The sequence below is a fragment of the Aristolochia californica genome, unplaced genomic scaffold, assembly GCF_029961685.1.
Source record: "Aristolochia californica isolate CCGP_79_NKW_82.1479 unplaced genomic scaffold, dmAriCali1.0.hap1 SCAF_3, whole genome shotgun sequence".
NCBI lineage: Eukaryota > Viridiplantae > Streptophyta > Magnoliopsida > Piperales > Aristolochiaceae > Aristolochia > Aristolochia californica.
The window spans coordinates 42,770,261-42,789,179 of NW_027181992.1; positions in this window are offsets into that span (position 1 = coordinate 42,770,261).

Sequence of the window (18,919 nt, forward strand, 5' to 3'; positions counted from 1 at the left end):
GAGCACTTTATATCCGAGATACTATAAACAAAACGAGAGCTCGGGCTTTAACAGCTTCGACATTGTGAATTCAGTCAACTTTCGGTTCGATGAGTTGGATTTTGGAGGAGAGTGACTTCTCTTTGGTATCTTTGATGACTCGGTATGATTTGACGATTATGGTGGTCTGTTTATTACTAACTTTTTACAGTCATTAGTCTCTTACTGTTCCAAGTTCAGACGGAGTGATCTCTGGATGCCGCTCCGTGTATGAAAACAGAAAACGGCCTCATCAATGGCGGTCGCACCAGCTCGACTCGACTCTCAAATTGAAATTTGAAAGCCATCGGTTTCAAAGCTCACGTCGGTGTTAACTCCGCAGGCAGACCTGCCATGACAAGAAGTTAGAAGCGCTGCTGTTTCCCAATTTCGAGTTCAATAATGGCAGCCATGACAGGGAAGGCTCCAATAATCGTCCAATCTCCGATCCCACAACTGAACCTTGTTTGCATGTCTATCCTGTTATATGTCATGATGCTGCTGCTGTTTTGACGTGGGTGACTAATCCACCCTGACGTGAAAAGACGGCGGCTCCACAGCCACCGGCACTCACAGCAAACTCTTCACAATCAAACGTCCTCAACTTCCAAAGGATCTTGATGTCCAGTGAATCGAGTGGAGATAAATAAATTTGACTTGTGACTCATCTGTGAGGAGGGACCGTTACATGAAATATCACCGACTCGTGCCAAGATGGAGCTGTTGGGTGGACCCATCTCTAATCTGGAATATTCCTGTCTAAAATTCGCTATATGGCCCCACCTACAAAGAGATTTGGCCCTTTGTAGGCTAACCTAGAGAGGTCTCTTGATCCTTCATCGAAACCCATGTCCCATTATCACTTGGGCTCACTCGGTACAATAAGTAAACAATGTCGATCTACAACAATTCGGTTTTGTGAAAAGTTTGGTTTTCTTCTTTTCTATTTCTTTTCTTCTACTTATGAATCTATGATTTTGAGGCTACAGAGAGAAATTCCTTCTCAATGTTCAATTTTGTGAAAGGTTTGGTTTTCTTCTTTTATGTTTCTTTTCTTCTTTACGGTGTTGCTTTACTATGTTTTATTCATAACTAAACTTAGCGCATGTATTGTGATTGTGCTTGACTTATGATTAAACTTAGCGCATGTATGATGTATCGATGCTTTGATTAAACTTAGCGCATGTATGATGTATCGATGCTTTAATTAAACTTACCATATATATGATGTATTGATGCTCTGACTAACTAAGCCTGTGTATGATGTATCGATACTCTAATTAAACTTAGCATGTTTATCATCTTTTAAACTTAGCACTTGATGCACATCTCTTAGTTGGACCTCTGACTTTGAAAGCTTGCTTTATCTTCTTCAGTGGTAGCTTCCAATTGTTAAAATAGGACATCTAAAAGCATAAAAGAAAGACCAATCAAGAATCATTCAACCCATAAGAAAGATGTTGATTTTATAAACTTTTGGTATTAGGCTCAATTGCATTCTTTAAAATTTCCCTATTGAAGCAAGGTCACTACACAATACTGGATATGCCAAAACCGCGCTCCCATTCAACAGGTCTTTTTATGCTTACATTAAAATAATAAAGGTAATGGAACCAAAGCACCTAACGTTTTATTTCATGAGATTTTTTAGTGGCACAATATATTAATCAGAAGGAAGAAGAAAATATTTTTCACCATATACAAAGATGGAGACGAGCTCAATTTATAGCTTACAAAGAGAGTAACCAAAGAGAAGATAAACATTACAAGATAAGCAATACAGTGAGGATAAGAGTTATCCTAGAGATACTTATCCTTTAAGATTATGTTATCCTTTATATCTATATTGGCCCTACAAGATGGAACTCCAAGAGGAGAGTCTAATCTTGGTCTTCAAGAGGAGGAAGAGTGTCCGCAGAAACTGTTTGGTGAGATCATCAGCCAACTCATCAACAAAGGAGACATTAGTAACCCGAAGAACGCCATTCTAAACTTGTTCGCGAATGAAGTGGTAATCCAAAGCAACATGTTTTATGCGAGAGTGAAATACTAGATTGGAGCACAAATTTATAGCACCGACATTGTCACAATAAAGCATTGGTTGTTGTGGAAAAAACACCAAGTTTAGTGAGAAGGTAGTAGACCCAACGAATCTCAACTATAACAATAGAGTGATATTCTGCCTCAATAGAGGAGCGAGCCACAATAGGATAATACCATGATCCAAAGTCCCACTAATCACTTGATAACATCCCGATGGTCAATAGTAGGGCAATGCATAAACTAAGACAACTTATTTACTGCATGGGCGATGTCAGGGCGCATAAGACACAAGTATTGGAGACTACCAATAACAATTCAATATTTAGATGGATCAAAGAGTGTCGTGCTAGAATGAAATATGAGTGTAGATGTTGTGGCAAGAGGCGTAGTTATAGGCTTTGTATTTGTTATGCGTGTGCGAGTAAGTAGATAAAAAATATATCAGCGTTGAGACAAAAGTAAGCTGCAAGAATGAGAAACAACTTCAATATTGAGAAAGTAAGTCAAGGAACCAAGATCTTTAAGTGAACAGTGTTGACCTAAAAGGTGGATGAACGTTACAATAGTTTGATCATTGTCTCCTATAATAATGATGTTACCCACATACACCAGAATATACAGCATAGGTGTACCTGTGTGAGAGATAAATAGAGAGGAGTCTGCATGAGAGTTGGTAAAGCAAGAGATGATAAAAAAAACTGGTGCAACTCATGATACCAACCATGTGGGGCTTGCTTGAGACTGTAGATAGCCTTACGAAGTTTGCATACATGGTGGGGATCATCATGATTAATGAAGGTTAGTGATTGTACCATAAAAACATCCTCAGACAGGGTACCTTAGAGAAATGCATTATTGACATCAAGTTGCTAAAGTTACCAGCCACGACTTATGGCAGGGCTAAGAACAATGCCAATAGTGGTAGGCTTGACAATGAGACTAAAGGTGTCATGATAATCAACCCCACGACGCTGATGAAATCCTTTGGAAACTAAGGGAGCCTTGTACCAGTCAATAGAGCCATCAAATAGACATTTAGAATGAAAAATCCATTTGCAACCAACCAGATTCTGTGAGGGATCTGAGGGAACAAGTTCCAATGTCCCATTCCAAACAAGAGCATCATACTCATCGGACATAGCCTGACGCCATATGGGATTGTTGAGAGCTTGAGTCATATTTTCAGGTTCACAATCGACTGATGTAGGAAGCTTGGCTATGAGGTTTAATTTTTGGATGGGCTTGTAAATATTGTTCTTGGATCTAGTGACAATAACACAATGAGGGGAGGAAGTAGGTAAAGATGATGGGTGTGGGTCGGCCGATGAGGGAGGTGTTTGAGTGGGGTTTAGAGTTGGAGTGGGATTAGGTGCTAGGTCTTGAATGGAGCTTGCAGAGGGCACAAGAATCGAAGTTGTGGGTGATGTGTCGATGACAGAAAGTAAGGACACAGAGGAACACTAGTGGGAGAGTGAGTCAAACGAAGGACGATCGAGGTGAGACTGAAATTTAGTGAAGGGGAAGATAGACTCAAGTAATTTAACATGATGTGAAGCATAATGACAAGAGATAGTGGGTTCAAGACATAAATAGGCACTTTGAGTGATAGAGTACCCAAGAAAGACACAAGGAGAGAAACATGAAGTGAGTTTGAGAGAGGAGTATGGCCTGAGCCACAGATAACAGAGAAAACCAAAACTTCGGAGTTTAGAGTAGTTAGAAGTAGTGCCAAAAAAATTGTCATTTGGGAAAAGAAGATTAAATGTGTGAGTAGGTAGACGGTTTATGAGATAGACAATAGTGGAGACTAGTAAAATAGAGGTATGATGCATGAGAAAGAAGAGACATACCTATTTCGACAATATAACGAGGTGAGACTAAAGTATAGTGAAGGGGAAGATAGACTCAAGTAATTTAACATGATGTGAAGCATATAGATAAGAGGTAGTGGGTTCAAGACATAAATAGGCACTTTGAGTGATAGAGGACCCAAGAAAGACACAAGGAGAGAAACATGAAGTGAGTTTGTGGGAGGAGTATGGTCTGAGCCATAGGTAACAGAGACAACCAAAACTTCGGAGTTTAGAGTAGTTAGAAGGAGTGCCAAAAAAATTGGCGTATGGGGAAAGAAGATTAAGCGTGTGAGTAGGTAGATGGTTGATGAGATAGACAGCAGTGGAGACTAGTAAAATAGAGGTATGATGCATGAGAAAGAAGAAACATACCTGTTTCAACAATATAACGAGGTGAGACTGAAGTGTAGAGAAGGGGAAGATAAACTCACGTAATTTAACATGATGTGAAGCATAAAGACAAGAGGTAGTAGGTTCAAGACATAAATAGGCACTTTGAGTGATAGAGTACCCAAGAAAGACACAAGGAGAGAAACATGAAGTGAGTTTGTGGGAGGAGTGTGGCCTGAGCCACAGATAACAGAGACAACCAAAACTTCAGAGTTTAGAGTAGTTAGAAGGAGTGCCAAAAAATTTGGCGTATGGGGAAAGAAGATTAAGCATGTGAGTAGGTAGACGGTTGATGAGATAGACAGCAGTGGAGACTAGTAAAATAGAGTAATGATGCATGAGAAAGAAGCGCCATACCTGTTTTGACAATATAACGATGATGTTGTTCAAAAATATCCATTGTATTCGGGTGTATGTGGAGGGGACGCGAGAAGAGAAAAGGGGAAATAGCTCTCCCCCCCCCCCCCCAGCGCCCTAGTAATAGAGTGTTTTAATCCATTTACCAAAGAAGTTTCAACAAGATATTTAAATAAGACAAATGTATCAAACATATGAGATTTTTATTTGAGAGGGTAAAACCGGATATACTTTGTAAAGTGATCAATAAAAATGACACAATATTTGATATCATCAATAGAATAAATAGGAAAAGTTCAAACGTCCGAAAAAAATAATCTCAAAAGGGGAAGAAGAGACAAGAGGAGTGGGAGAATGATAATTTGTGACTCTTAGTGCATTGACAAGAATTGTGATTGAAAGTAAATTTCAGATGAGGCCATAAATCTAACTGAAAAGTAGAAACAATGTGCCTTAGAATTGGAGAGGATGGATGACCTAAGCGATGATGTCATGCAGACAAAGTGGTCTTGACACTGGAAAAAGGCTACTAATGGTGAAGATTGGGTTGAGGATGACATCCACTTGTATACACCATTCTTAGTTTGACCTAGTAAAAGCGTTGCCCTCGTGCGAAAATCCTTCACAAGAAAATAAGCAGGTAAAAATTCAATAGAAGTATGATTAGATTGATAGAACTGAGAGATAGAAATAAAATTCTTTTGCATAATAGGAACATATAGAATATTATTTCAAAAATGTGTGGGAGGGTGTAGAGAGATATTTAGAACCAGTATGAATAATAGAGAGACCCGTGTCATTACCAATCACAATGTCTTCAGTGTCGTCATAAGGAGTGTGAACAAAGAGCTTACTCAAGTCGGTTGTAACATGGTGCGATGAGCCACTATCCAGGAGTCAAGAAGAATCAGCATAAGAGGTGGTGGTTGCAAGATGTGATTGTAGTAGTCATTGTGCCGAATGGCGTGGTTGCCATTGAAGAGTTGAGTGAGCAGTTGGCAATGGTGACAATTGTGGATACATCTGACAAAAGACAGGACATTGTAAAACAATGTGTCCCAGGACACCGGTGGCAGCGTCCGAGGTAGGTTCTGGACCGGGGTTGACCCTCAGCCATGAGCACAAACTGGAAAACAAGGAAAGAATAAGTTCATGTTGACAAGTTGGAAGACCATCAAGACAAATATGTTGGACCTCATAAATCAAACTAGAACTTGCAGAGTTGTCGAAGTAGATGGGAGGGCAGTGTCGCTCTTCTTTTTTCGCATGTGTGAGAATCAAACATAGGGTTCACTCGGAAGATGCGTGCATCGTTTGGTTTTGCCCATTGGTGGAGTCTCACTGGGACTGTGAGAGGAAGGCATCGAAAGCTTAGTTGGTGGGTCAATAGCAGTCGACGGTGGCTTTTGGAGGCTCCACCTCTTTGATACCATTTTTAATAATCAAAAGGAAGAAGAAAATATTTTTCAGTGTATACATTGATGGAGACAAACTCAATTTATAGCATACAGAGATAGTAACCAAAGAGAAAATAAATATTACAAGATAAGCATTACAATGAGGATAAGAATTATCCTGGAGATATGTATTCTTTAAGATTACATTTTATCCTTTATCTCCAATGTTCATCTTCTAATCCTTTTTTTTAATATTTTTTCTCTTATCTCAAACCCTCTATACCATTAGCTATTTGGTCCTCCATAAAAGGAGAGAAAGTTAAATTTTAAGGAAAAACAAAGTAAATTTTTTATAAGAGAATAAAATGGAATCTTAGCACAATTAATTCTTTTTTCAACAGAACCTAGTTTTTTCTTATAGGACATTCATCTAAGGTGAAACTCATTGAATGCTTTTGAACTTGCATTTAACTTGTTTTGTAATTTATCTTTTCTTTCTCAACTATCAATTCAGTGAAGCCATATATGAGATTTTAAAGAAAAAAATTTGAATACCTAATAAGTAGCTTACTTTCTTGTACTTGAGAAGCTAAGTGTTACAGGGCTTTTAGTTGGGTGATTGTTGAATTTATGGAAAAGAGAAATACTTCATTGACTTATTATAATCAAAGTACATGGACCTCTATTTATAATAGAGGAAGGTAGTAGAGTCCAATTATAATAAAACTACCTTTGTCCCAATTACACCCAAACTCTAATACTTAAGGATAAGCCTTAGCATAATTAAATAACTCAATATAAATAAAAACAAGCATAACTCAAACTAGAACTCTTCTAGGATATGACCATAAGATAAAGATGCCAACTCGTGGTTATCTTTGTGAGTCCTTGATCTTCCTACTAGCTTGTCGTAATCATGGTGGGTCTTACTTCTTATGTCCTAGGGCCCATCTTGTGGTCTTCCTTGGTCGTGTGAGCTTGGGCCTATCTTCTAACAGTGATCACATAGTGTCCTTGTGAAAGAATTTTTTTAAATCTAATCCTTTCCTAAGATTTATGTCTTCTACCTGTCTTAGCTCCTGTAACTTAGCCTTCAGAGTATAAATCTAATCTAATGTTGTTGTCAGCTTCTTTTGTTGTCAACATTAATAAAAAAAGGATACTAACAAACACCTAATCAATGTTTATCAATAAGCTATAGAACATATTGTTACGATATGTTAAAATATATATTAAATGTAATTTATGTTCATAATTGTTGTATACTTTGGGTTATGTATATAGGGTTATTAGATTAGGATTAATGGGATGGGTGGTATTGTATTGAGCCCATGGGCCATTTTGTAACAGGAAAACCTAAATCTTAAATACATAATGAAAGGGGGAATAACCCCAACGGAAACATTTTTCCTTCGTCGCTCGTGTTCTTCGTGTTTGCTGTGAAACCAGAGAGCTCAACGCTCTCTCTCATTGGTGTTTTGGATTGTTCCGTCAGTCCCGTGAGTTTCATTAGATCATTCGTTCCAGTTAGATCATTTATTTGTCATGGTATCAGAGCTAGATTTGTCCAAAGATTGACCGCCCGAAGCATTTCTGTCCGACGACTCTGTTTTCGGCAGCGCTTTCGAGGGTTGTCGAAAAATCTCGTCGGGCGGTTTCGTTGCCGGGAAGGAGGTTCTCGCCAGAAAGGGGAAACGAAAGGGGCTTTTTCGGGGGTTGTCAGAAAATCTTGTAGGAGCTCGGAACTTTTGTCAGAAAAGCTCCACCGGCGGTTCCGTTGCCGGAGAAGCTACAACGGGTGGTTCCGTTGTCGGGATGGGGGTTCTCAACGGGAAACACACCGGAAGGGGAAAAGAAAGGTACGATTTTTTTTCCCGTCTGTTCGATTAAGAGGAATTTTTTGGCATAAGGTTGTTATGCAATTTGAGAAACTTTGGGAGCTGATTTGTAATTTCTTAAGGTTTTGGGGTCAATTTAGAATTTCTGATATTTTGGGGCCAAATCTAGAATTTCGGAAAGTGTGGGAGTATATTTAGAATTTCTGAAGGTGTGGGGGGTGTATTTCGAATTTCTGAAGGTGTGGTGGTATATTTCGAATTTCTGATAATTTGGGGGCAAATCTTGAATTTTTGAAAGTGTAGGGGTCAATTTGGAATTTCCAAAAAGTGAGAGTATACTTGGAATTTCTTTTGATATTACGGGGGCAAATCTTGTATTTCTTTTGCTAGATCTGATCTTATCATGTCAACAGACAAGTTAGATTTCTATCCTATTCGGTTCACGGGCAAGAACTACGGTGCTTGAGAATTTCAATTCCGGTTATTCATTCAAGGAAAGGGTTTATGGGGACATATTGATGGAAGTGATCCAGCATCTGGCGATGCTGATGCATTGTCAAAATGGATCATCCTGGATGCTAGAGTCATGACTTGGATACTTGGATCCATTGAGCCTCACCTAGTCCTTAATCTGGGGCCCTACAAAACTGCAGTATGTGGAATTACCTCCACAAGGTTTATTGTCAAACCAGCATGGCCCGTTGATTTCAAGTTGAATATGAAATGGCAAATTTCACCCAAGGCAGTCGTTCCATTGAAGAATATTTCTCGGGCTTCCAAAATCTATGGGCTGACTACACTGACATTGTTTATGAGGATGTTCCTGCTGCTGCTCTCTCTACTGTGCAAGCCGTGCATGAAACCAGTAAAATGGATCAATTCTTGATGAAGCTCCATCCAAAATTTGAGGTTGCTCGATCACATCTGATGAATCGTCATCCAGTGCCGTCACTAGATGCTTGTTTGGGTGAACTTCTCCTGGAGGAGCAGCGGCTTGCTACTCAAGCTGACATGGAACCTCGAGTTCAGGCTGATATCTCGGCTCCTGTAGCTTATGTAGCACAAGGAAGAAATAATGGTCGGGACACCAGTTCTGTTCAGTGCTTCCACTGCAAGGCTTATGATCACTTTGTTCGGGACTGCCCCAAGAGGTCATGTTGCTACTGCAAGAAGCCCGATCATCACATCGCCATTTGTCCTACACGTCCTGAAAGGAGGAGGAATACCGCTTATCATGCCTCCACCGGTACTTCTAGTTTTGCAGCATTGCCGCCAGTTCAACCACACTCACTCCTGAAATGGTGCAACAAATGATCATATCTGTCGTTTCTACATTTGGTATCTCAGGTAAGCAGAAACTCTCTACTCACTCATGGTATTTTGATTCTGGTGCTTCTAACCACATGACCAACAATGTTGTATCTCTTTCGAATGTCCGAAAGTATGATGGCAACCTGCACATCAACACTGCTGATGGCAACACTCGCCTATCAGTGCTATTGGTGATCTCTCTCTGTCATTAGCTGATGTCTTTGTGTCTCCTGACCTCTCAACAAACCTTCTGTCTGTTGGTCAATAGGTCGATAAAAACTGTACTGTTCAGTTTTCTCGCTCTGGCTATGTTGTGTAGGATCAAGCGTCAGGGAAGGTAATCGCGAAGGGGCCTAAAGTGGGCAGGCTATTTCCACTTAAAGTCTTTTTATCCATTGTTATTCCACGTTCTCCTATACTTTCTTTTGCTTGTAATGTTGTTAGATCTGGCACTAAGATGTGGCATAGACGTTTAGGCCACCCAAACTCGGTTGAATTCCTTACATTATTTAAATTGGGTTTATTAGACAATCAAGACTGCACTTCTCATGATACTTATTTTGACTGTTCATCATGTAAACTTGGCAAAAGTAAAACTTTACCATTTCCGCATCATGCCTCACATGTCTCCCACTATTTTGACCTTATTCATAGTGATGTCTAGGGCATTGCTCCTGTTGTTTTGCATGCACAAATTACGTACTTTGTCACCTTTATTCATGACTTTAGTCAATTTACATGGGTCTACTTCTTACGGTCTAAATATGAAATTTTGTCATTTTTAAGAGGTTTCTTGCACTCATTGAAACATAGTTTTTTACTCACCTTAAAGTACTACGTTCTGACTTTGGAGGTGAGTACATGTCGGATGAATTCCAGGAATTCTTCAAAGCAAAGACATTATCTCTCAACGTTCTTGTCATTCGACACCCCAACAAAATGGTGTTGCTTAGCGCAAAAATCATCACCTTCTTGATATGCTCTGCACCCTTCTCATTGAATCATCCGGTCCTCCTAGGTTTTGGTGTGAAGCTCTCTCTACCTTCGTTCATTTAATCAACTGCATGCCCTCGCCTATCTTGCATCATGTCTCTCCCTTCATTAAATTATTTGGTTATTCTCCATCCTACACTGATCTTCGGACGTTCGGTTGTGTTTGTTTTGTGCATTTACCTGATCATGAACGGCATAAACTTTAGCCCAATCAGTTATGTGTGCATTTTTTGGGTATTCCAGTTCTCAAAAGGGCTATGTCTGCTATGATCCCCTGGCGCGCCGAGTCTGTGTTTCTCGGAATGTGGTCTTCTTTGAAAATCAATATTTCTTTCCATCTCAAGTTACTCTACCGTCTGCCTCTCTATCTAGTTTGTTGAGCTTTGATGAGCCTCACCCCACTGCCTCGTTGCCCTCTCCTCATCCTGACATGGCGCTTACTCCTGATTCTCCCTCTGCTCCTGCTCTATCCCTGTTCGTAGATCCACGCGTCATTCTTACCCTCCTGCCCGGTATGGTTTTCCATCCCCTGTATCTCTGGTAGCTACTTTGTCTTCTATTTCCATTCATTCTAGCTATAAACAGGCTATGACACATGAATGTTGGCAAAAGGCAATGCAAACTGAACTCCAAGCTCTAGAGGAGAATCACACTTGGGACATTGTGGCTTGCCCCCCTACTATTCGGGCTCTTAGAAGTAAGTGAGTCTTCTCTGTCAAGCTGCGGTTAGATGGATCATTGGATCGGTACAAAACCCGCAATGTGCGCCTGGGGAATAGGCAGAAATATGGGATTCATTATGAGGAAACTTTTGCCCCAGTTGCCAAGATGACTACAGTTTGTACTATCTTAGCCATTGCAGCATCTCAATCCTGGCTACTGCATCAGGTGGATGTGAAGAATTTCTGTTTCCACAGTGATCTGCAGGAAGATATCTACATAAAGCTTCCCTCAGGTATGTCTACATCCTCTCCTGATCTTGTCTGCAAGCGACATCGTCCTTTGTATAGGCTTAAACAAGCCCCTCGGGTTGGTTTGAGAAGTTTCGCGGCACACTCATCCTCCACCGATTTACCCAGAGTCAGTATGATTCATCTCTCTTCTATCATAAGTCTATCGTGGGCATGGTCATTCTCTTGGTTTATGTGGGTGACATCATCATTATTGGCACTGACTCTTGACTGATTACCAAGCTTCAAAAGGTGTTGCATGTCACTTTTCATATGAAGGATCTTGGACAACTCACATACTTTTTAGGGCTAGAGGTACATCACACACCCAAAGGTATTTTCTTAAACTAGCATAAGTATATTCAAGATTTTATTACTCTCGCTGGGTTGGAGGACACATCTTCGGTGTCTACCCCTGTGGAGGTCGATGTTAAATATCGGAAAGATGAAGGGACTCTCCTTGATGATCCGACTATCTATCGATGACTAGTCAGGAGTCTCATATACTTGACTACTACTCGCCCGGACATTTCCTATGTTGTTCATAAGGTCATTCGGTTTATGTCATCTCCTCAGCACCTTCATCTTGCAGTAGTTCGGCGCATCATCCGTTATCTACGCGTCTCCCCTGCTCATGGGTTATTCTTTCCTACCAACTCCGCTCTACGTCTGGTTGCCTACAGTGATACTGATTGGGCAGGGTGCCCCGTGTTACGGTTCCGGATCTGACACAAGAATTCTTTGGGAGGATCTGGGGTCTGCCACGAGTTACGAGTCTTCCATGCATTACTGTAGGGATAGTAGGAAGACATGGGGAAGACGAAAATGAAAGATCAAGCCTAAGGGAAGCTTGAAAACCCTAGAGCTCGTTGAGGAGAACTCTAAGCCTCTTTATGCTAGATTTAACCTAATTCTTAATACTTCAATGCTTGTATTTCTTATTACTCTTACCCCTTAAATAGGGTTCACCCAATTAGGGTTTACAATAAAATATTCTAAAAATACCCCTATAAATACAATATTTCAAAAATACCCCAATAAATAAAATATTCCAAAAATACCCCTATGGCCTAAAACTGAAATAAAATATGAAGTAAATTAAAGAAAACACTAAAATAATAATTTTATTGCGTGTATAACATTACACCGCCTTGGAAGACAAGCTTGTCCTCAAGCTCGGAAGTAGTGTCTATATGCCGACGTCTCCACCAGTGCCAAAGTAGCATCCGCGATAGCTATGACCCCCCCTCTGTTTGCCTTTTTTTTTTTTTTTTTTTTTTTTTTTGGGCCGGTCCGAGTTAACCTGGGTTGACACAGTTCAGGAACCCCGGTCCGGCGTGCGACTCAGCAGACCGGGCCTATTAAATTTTCCTAAGTTAGAAAAATTTAATCTGGACTCGTCTTCTTCCTTCGGCAGCTCCAGAACTTTGCGGCCAGCGGATCCTTTCCTCACGGCACCGACGAAGGCCGGCGACGGACGTCTCCTTCCTCTCTCCCGGCACAAACATAGTCGCCTGATTCTCCGGTGGCGAATTGCAGCCCGTCGGGGCTTCGCCGCCTAGATAGTTTCTGAGACAGAGGGCTCTCAGAAACTTGTGAATCGTCGTTGCTTAGCCTCCCGGAACCGAGATCCCTTGCGAAAAAGTCGCTTACGGCGCCGACGAACTATCCTGCTTCACCGGTGGCGACGAGAAGCCCATTGGGGTTTTGCCGCTAGGAGCATTGCCAAGACAGAGGACCTCTGTTTCTCAGCCCCTAGGAATAGAGACGCCTTGCGGAATCTCCTGTTTCTCCGGTGACGAAAAGAAGTCCGCTGAGGCGTCGCCGCTTGGAATTTTTTCGAGACAGAGGGCTCTCGAAAAGTTCGCCGACGGACCCGAGGGACGCGACTGAGTCGCCTGCTACTCTGGTGGCGAATCACACCCCTTGGAGGCGAATCGTAGCCCTTGGAGGCATTTCAGGAGTTTTGAGCTTGCTCGGAGATTTTGAGTGCCGTCGGAATTTCCAGTGCCGCCGTTTTTGGAATTTCGGAATCCCCAAATTCTGATGTCGTCGCCACTGGAGTTCCTGGCCCTTGGCCTTTCTGCTCGTCCGAGAGCTGCCTCTTCTACACATATGCCGTAATCGGAGATTTCAGGTCGTATGACCTTTTTGCGGGAGCAAGTGGCTCCCTTGCCGAACGTTCAATGGAATATTCATACCATGCTCTAATTTCTCCCAGTTATTTGCATGTTTTTTTCATTGAATCGCATACCTTGTCCAGAATAATAATTTCTTTTTGGGATAGAGAATAACCCATTGTGTTCCTACTCTGATACCAGTTGTTACGGTCCCTGATCTGACACAAGGATTCTTTGGGAGGATCTGGGGTCTGCCACGGGTTACGAGTCTTCCATGCATTACTGTAGGGATAGTAGGAAGACATGGGGAAGACGAAAACGAAAGATCAATCCTAAGGGAAGCTTGAAAACCCTAGAGCTTGTTGAGGAGAACTTTAAGCCTCTTTACGCTAGATTTAACCTAATTCTTAATACTTCAATGCTTGTATTTCTCATTACTCTTACCCCTTAAATAGGGTTCACCCTATTAGGGTTTACAATAAAATATTCTAAAAATACCCCTATAAATAAATTATTCCAAAAATACCCCTATGGCTTAAAACTGAAATAAAATAAATTAAATTAAAAAAACACTAAAATAATAATGTTATTGAGTACATAACACCCCGATACCTATTGCTCTACTACAGGCTGGTGTATGTTTTAGGGGAAGCACTCATTTCTTGGAAATGTAAGAAATAAGATCGGGTGTCCACGTCATCTACCAAGGCCGAGTATCGTGTTATGTCTACTGCGTGTTCTAAAGTTATTTGGCTCCGCGGTCTTCTTGCTAAACTCCAGTTTCCTCAGCCCTCATCTACACCGCTTTATGAAGATAATACAAGTGCTATCCAGATTGCAGCCAATCCGATTTTTCATGATCGTACCAAGCATATTGAGGTTGACTGTCACTCCATCCGCGACACTTTGGAGCGCCGGGTAATATCTCTTTCGTACATTTCTTCGGATCTTCAAGTGGCCAATGTCTTCACCAAAGCATTGTCTCAATCCCGACATATTTTTTTGGTTGGCAAATTGTTGCTGGTTGACTCACCATCATCAATTTGAGGGGGGATGTTAGGATATGTTAAAATGTATATTAAATGTAATTTATGTTCATAATTATTGTATACGTTGGGTTATGTACATAGGGTTATTAGATTAGGCTTAATGGGATGAGTGGTATTGTATTGGGCCCATGGGCCATTTTGTAACAGGAAAACCTAAATCTTAAATACATAATAAAATGGGGAAAAACCCCAACGGAAACATTTTCCTTCGTCGCTCATGTTCTTCGTGTTCGCCGTGAAACCAAAGAGCTCAACGTTCTCTCTCGTTGGTGTTTTGGATTGTTCCTTCAGTCCCATGAGTTTCATTAGATCGTTCGTTCCCATCAGATCGTTTATTTGTCACATATTTCCTAAAACTTCCTTTATTCTCTGATTTGTGAGAATTTGATTTGAGCTAAACTAAAACAAAGGAGCTAAAGTCATCAAAAGATGATGGGACAAGGAACTATACAGTCTCATGTTGGAGGCTCATGATGTCTCTAATTTAATATGAGATTCTACATCTTGTGTAAGATGCACTCAATCAACCTATATTGAAATTGTGGACTCCTTTATGGATCCATGTTATCACATCATAAGGTAGCTTAGAAGGGTTTCATGTGAGATATAAGGTCCCACAATAAAAGTGGTGGACCTCTAATTTTCATAAGGGTCAGTCCATCTCCCATATAAGACTCACACTTAAACATGGGTCTATTATTTTAGTTGAGTAGTAGAATTAGTACATCTCCCAGAGTGAATCAACACAGAAACTCTCCAGGTAAATCATGAAATTTGTTGATAATTAATATATATATATATATATATATATATATATATAAAAATCATTATAAACAAAAAGACAGAGAATAAACTACATATATTTGGAATTGTCTTTGTTGTTCATATTGCTATTTTTAGTTATGTTTTTATTGGTATTTTATTTTTTGTAGAAGTAGCGAGTAGGAATGTCAACATCATCTAATCATTTGACATCTATAGTTAACACTAGTTCTAGTGTGGCCACATATAATGCATCAACTCCACTAGAGTATTGTCCCCCTCACACTACTAATGCATTGGAAGGGAGCCTAGATGAATGAGGAAGAAGGTGATTCTATCCAAAGTGTTAAATTTATGGAAAAGAGAAATACTTCATTAACTTATTATAATCAGAGTACATGAACCTCTATTTATAATAGAGGAAGGTAGTAGAGTCCAATTATAATAAAACTACCTTTGTCCCAATTATACCCAAACTCTAAGACTTAAAGATAAGCTCTAGCATAATTAAATAAGTCAATATAGATAAAAGAAAAACATAACTCAAACTAGAACTCTTCTAGAACGTGACCATAAGATAAAGATGTTTTTGTGAGTCCTTCTTTATCGTCCAACTTATGTGATAAGGATGTTAGCTCGTGGTAATCATGGTGGGTCATACTTCTTATAGGCTTGGGCCCATCTTATGGGTCTTCCTTGGTCGTGTGGGCTAGAGCCCATCTTCCAACACTCCCCCTCAAGCTGGGGGTGATAAAATATCATGAACTCCTAGTTTGCTGCAAATGATGTATAAAATCTTTGTATAAAATGGCACATCTTCCAATATGCCTTCATCTTCCAACACTCCCCCTCACGTTGTTGCGTCCTTCCATGAGGCCCTATTGGCATAATATAAGTGAGAGTAAAAATCACTCCTAATCGGTAAGACATTGCTCCATACTCCAGTCCTAATGCTGGATGTAGGTCACACTTCGTCTTCTGTAGGTAGTGTGTCTATTGGCATTGCTCTGAAATGTCCACCTCCATGTCCCTCCACAGGACAACGACTCTCAAGTGGTAGGAGTAATAAAAGCTATTATAGGGGGGCTGGTGGGTTTATTTATAATGGTGTCCCAATTCGAACATCGACTCTCATGGTATCCCAACTGTGATATTTTTTAGAGTTAAATTAATCATGTTGTCCCAATCTAGGCCCCGAATCTCATGATGTCCCAATTGTGATATTTTTTTAGAGTCAAATAAATTATGGTGTGAGAAAAATTACTAAGGCCACCTCTTCTTCAATAATAATGTCTCATCCAAAGAGACATAATAGCAGCAACTATAATGTAACACAACCATCTTCCAACACATATAACAAGAATAAAATTAATTAACCTTGTAGAAGGACGATATAAATATTTTTTCTTACTTGCATAAGCTTCATCTTTTGTGCTCCCCCTTTCTTGAATATTTTGGTCACATAAACGTATCCACAACATATGGAATAAAATACCTCTTTCTTGTACGTCTTCTACTTCCCCCTCAAGGTAGGAGGTAACGGCAGTGATCCCAACTTGAACCAAATATCATAGATGTAGCAATAAGTCCAAATAATAGAGATGTATAAATAAGCCCTCAAACCAGGGAGAAGTGAGATATTTTTCTGATATATCAACTCAAAAAGTGACGCAAAATAATGCGCATAAATTCAGATTTTTCAATGCAACAGAATACATTTGATTCTTCCAATGCGAATATATATTTAAATATAGATCAGATAGATATGGAGTTTTCTCCTTCTAAAACTAGACTTAAATACCTTTCATCCAAGTATAGCTTCTCTTCATAAAATATAATTATCAGAAGATAAATAATCTGATAGATTTCGGTCTCTATCATCTGGCCGAACTAAGCATTTTTTCTCCTTTTTTTCCAGTATGACCATTGACTCTTCCAAGATCAATATCTCCTTATAAAAAATTCAGATCGAGAATTGGTTGATTAAAATAGACTTACATATCTTTCATTTGATATATAATTTTCCATATAAAGTTTGGTTCTTGATAGCATAAAATACTTCGGAAGTTGAAGCGTACTGCTGTTGCACGAACCTTTTTTCAACCTGACCTTCGATACTTCAAATATCGATTTCTCTTTGTAGATAAATCCGATTGAAAATTGGTTGAATATATAAGAGAATAGACTTACATATATTTATTTTTATTTATATATATATATATATCTCCATATCAAGTCGCATTCTTGATGGCATAAAATATTTCGGAATTTGAAGCTATATGCTGCTACTCGAATCTCTTTTGCAATCTGACTTTTGCTCATTCAAATATAGATTTCTTTTTGAACATAACTCCGATTGAAAAAAAATTCCTAGGAAAGTAAACTCAAATATATTTTTGTCAATATATAATTTGCAATATGGAAATCTCAATATGGAGGTGAAAAATACAAAGCAAACTACGGGTGTTGGGACTGAAAAAAATAACTACGAATCTAGACTTAACGTTTAGGATTTAGAGAAAAGAATTTCATTATCTCTGTGGGTTGACCAAGTCAACTCACAGAACCTGCTTTGATACCATGTTAAATTTATGAAAAAGAGAAACACTTCATTGACTTCATTAACTTATTATAATCAGAGTACATGAACCTCTATTTATAATAGAGGAAGGTAGTAGAGTCCAATTACAACAAAACTACCTTTATCCCAATTACACCCAAACTCTAACACTTAAAGATAAGCTCTAGCATAATTAAATAACTCGATATAGATAAAAGACAAACATAACTCAACTAAAAATCTCATAGGACGTGACCATAAAATAAAGATGTCTTTGTGAGTCCTTCTTGATCTTCCAACTTATGTGATAAGTATGCCAGCTCGTGGTAATTATGGTGGGTCCTACTTCTTATGGGCTTGGGCCCATATTGTAGGTCTTCCTTGGTTGTATTGCCTATCTTATCATACTCTTAGATATGTGGGTTTTCCTTGATCGTGTGGGCTGGAGCCCATCTTCCAACACAAAGTACAAAAAGACAAAAAAAAAAGGCCTCATGTGTGGTTGGAATTCAAAGAAATTTCACTTCTAGATGGTACAAAAAGGTTCAATGTGTCCATTGTAAATCCAATTTGAGTATTATTAATAATAGAGTGACCTTACATATGAGTCAAAATGTGAAACATTGTCTTAGTAGAAAAGTGACAATACTAAAGCAAAAATCATATACTGTTAACTAGTGGTGTCTAATGATGATCACAATTCATTTGACCTTCCTTTTATTGATTTTGGAGGCAAACATGATCAAACTAAAATGAGCACGCTTATTACTCATTAGATTCTTATGTATGAGCATCCCCAAATATAGATTGTAGAAAAATATCCCATAAGACTATTAAGAAGGAGTGTGTGGAGGTGTATGAGGTAGAGAAAAAAAATTAAAAACTTTATTGAAAGAAATCAACAATATTAGTCTTACTACGAAACTTTGGAAATTTAAAAATCATAAAATCGAATATATAGTTATTACTGGGCATTTCATTGATATTAATCGGAAGCTACAAAATGAGTCATTGAGTTTTGTGCATGTTCCTCCTCCTTGTTGTGGTGTTAACATAGTAGATGTTATTTACAAGTGTTTGAAATATTGGAAAATTGGAAATAAATTATTTAGTATCTCAATTGATAATATTGCATATAATAATGTTTGCTTGAAAGTTTTGAAAATGATTTTTCAAGAAATAGGAAATTTGTTTATGGTGGGAAGTTGTTTCATGTGCATTGTTGTGCTCATTTTTTAAATTAATTAGTCCAAAATGGTCTTTGTGAACTTAAGGATA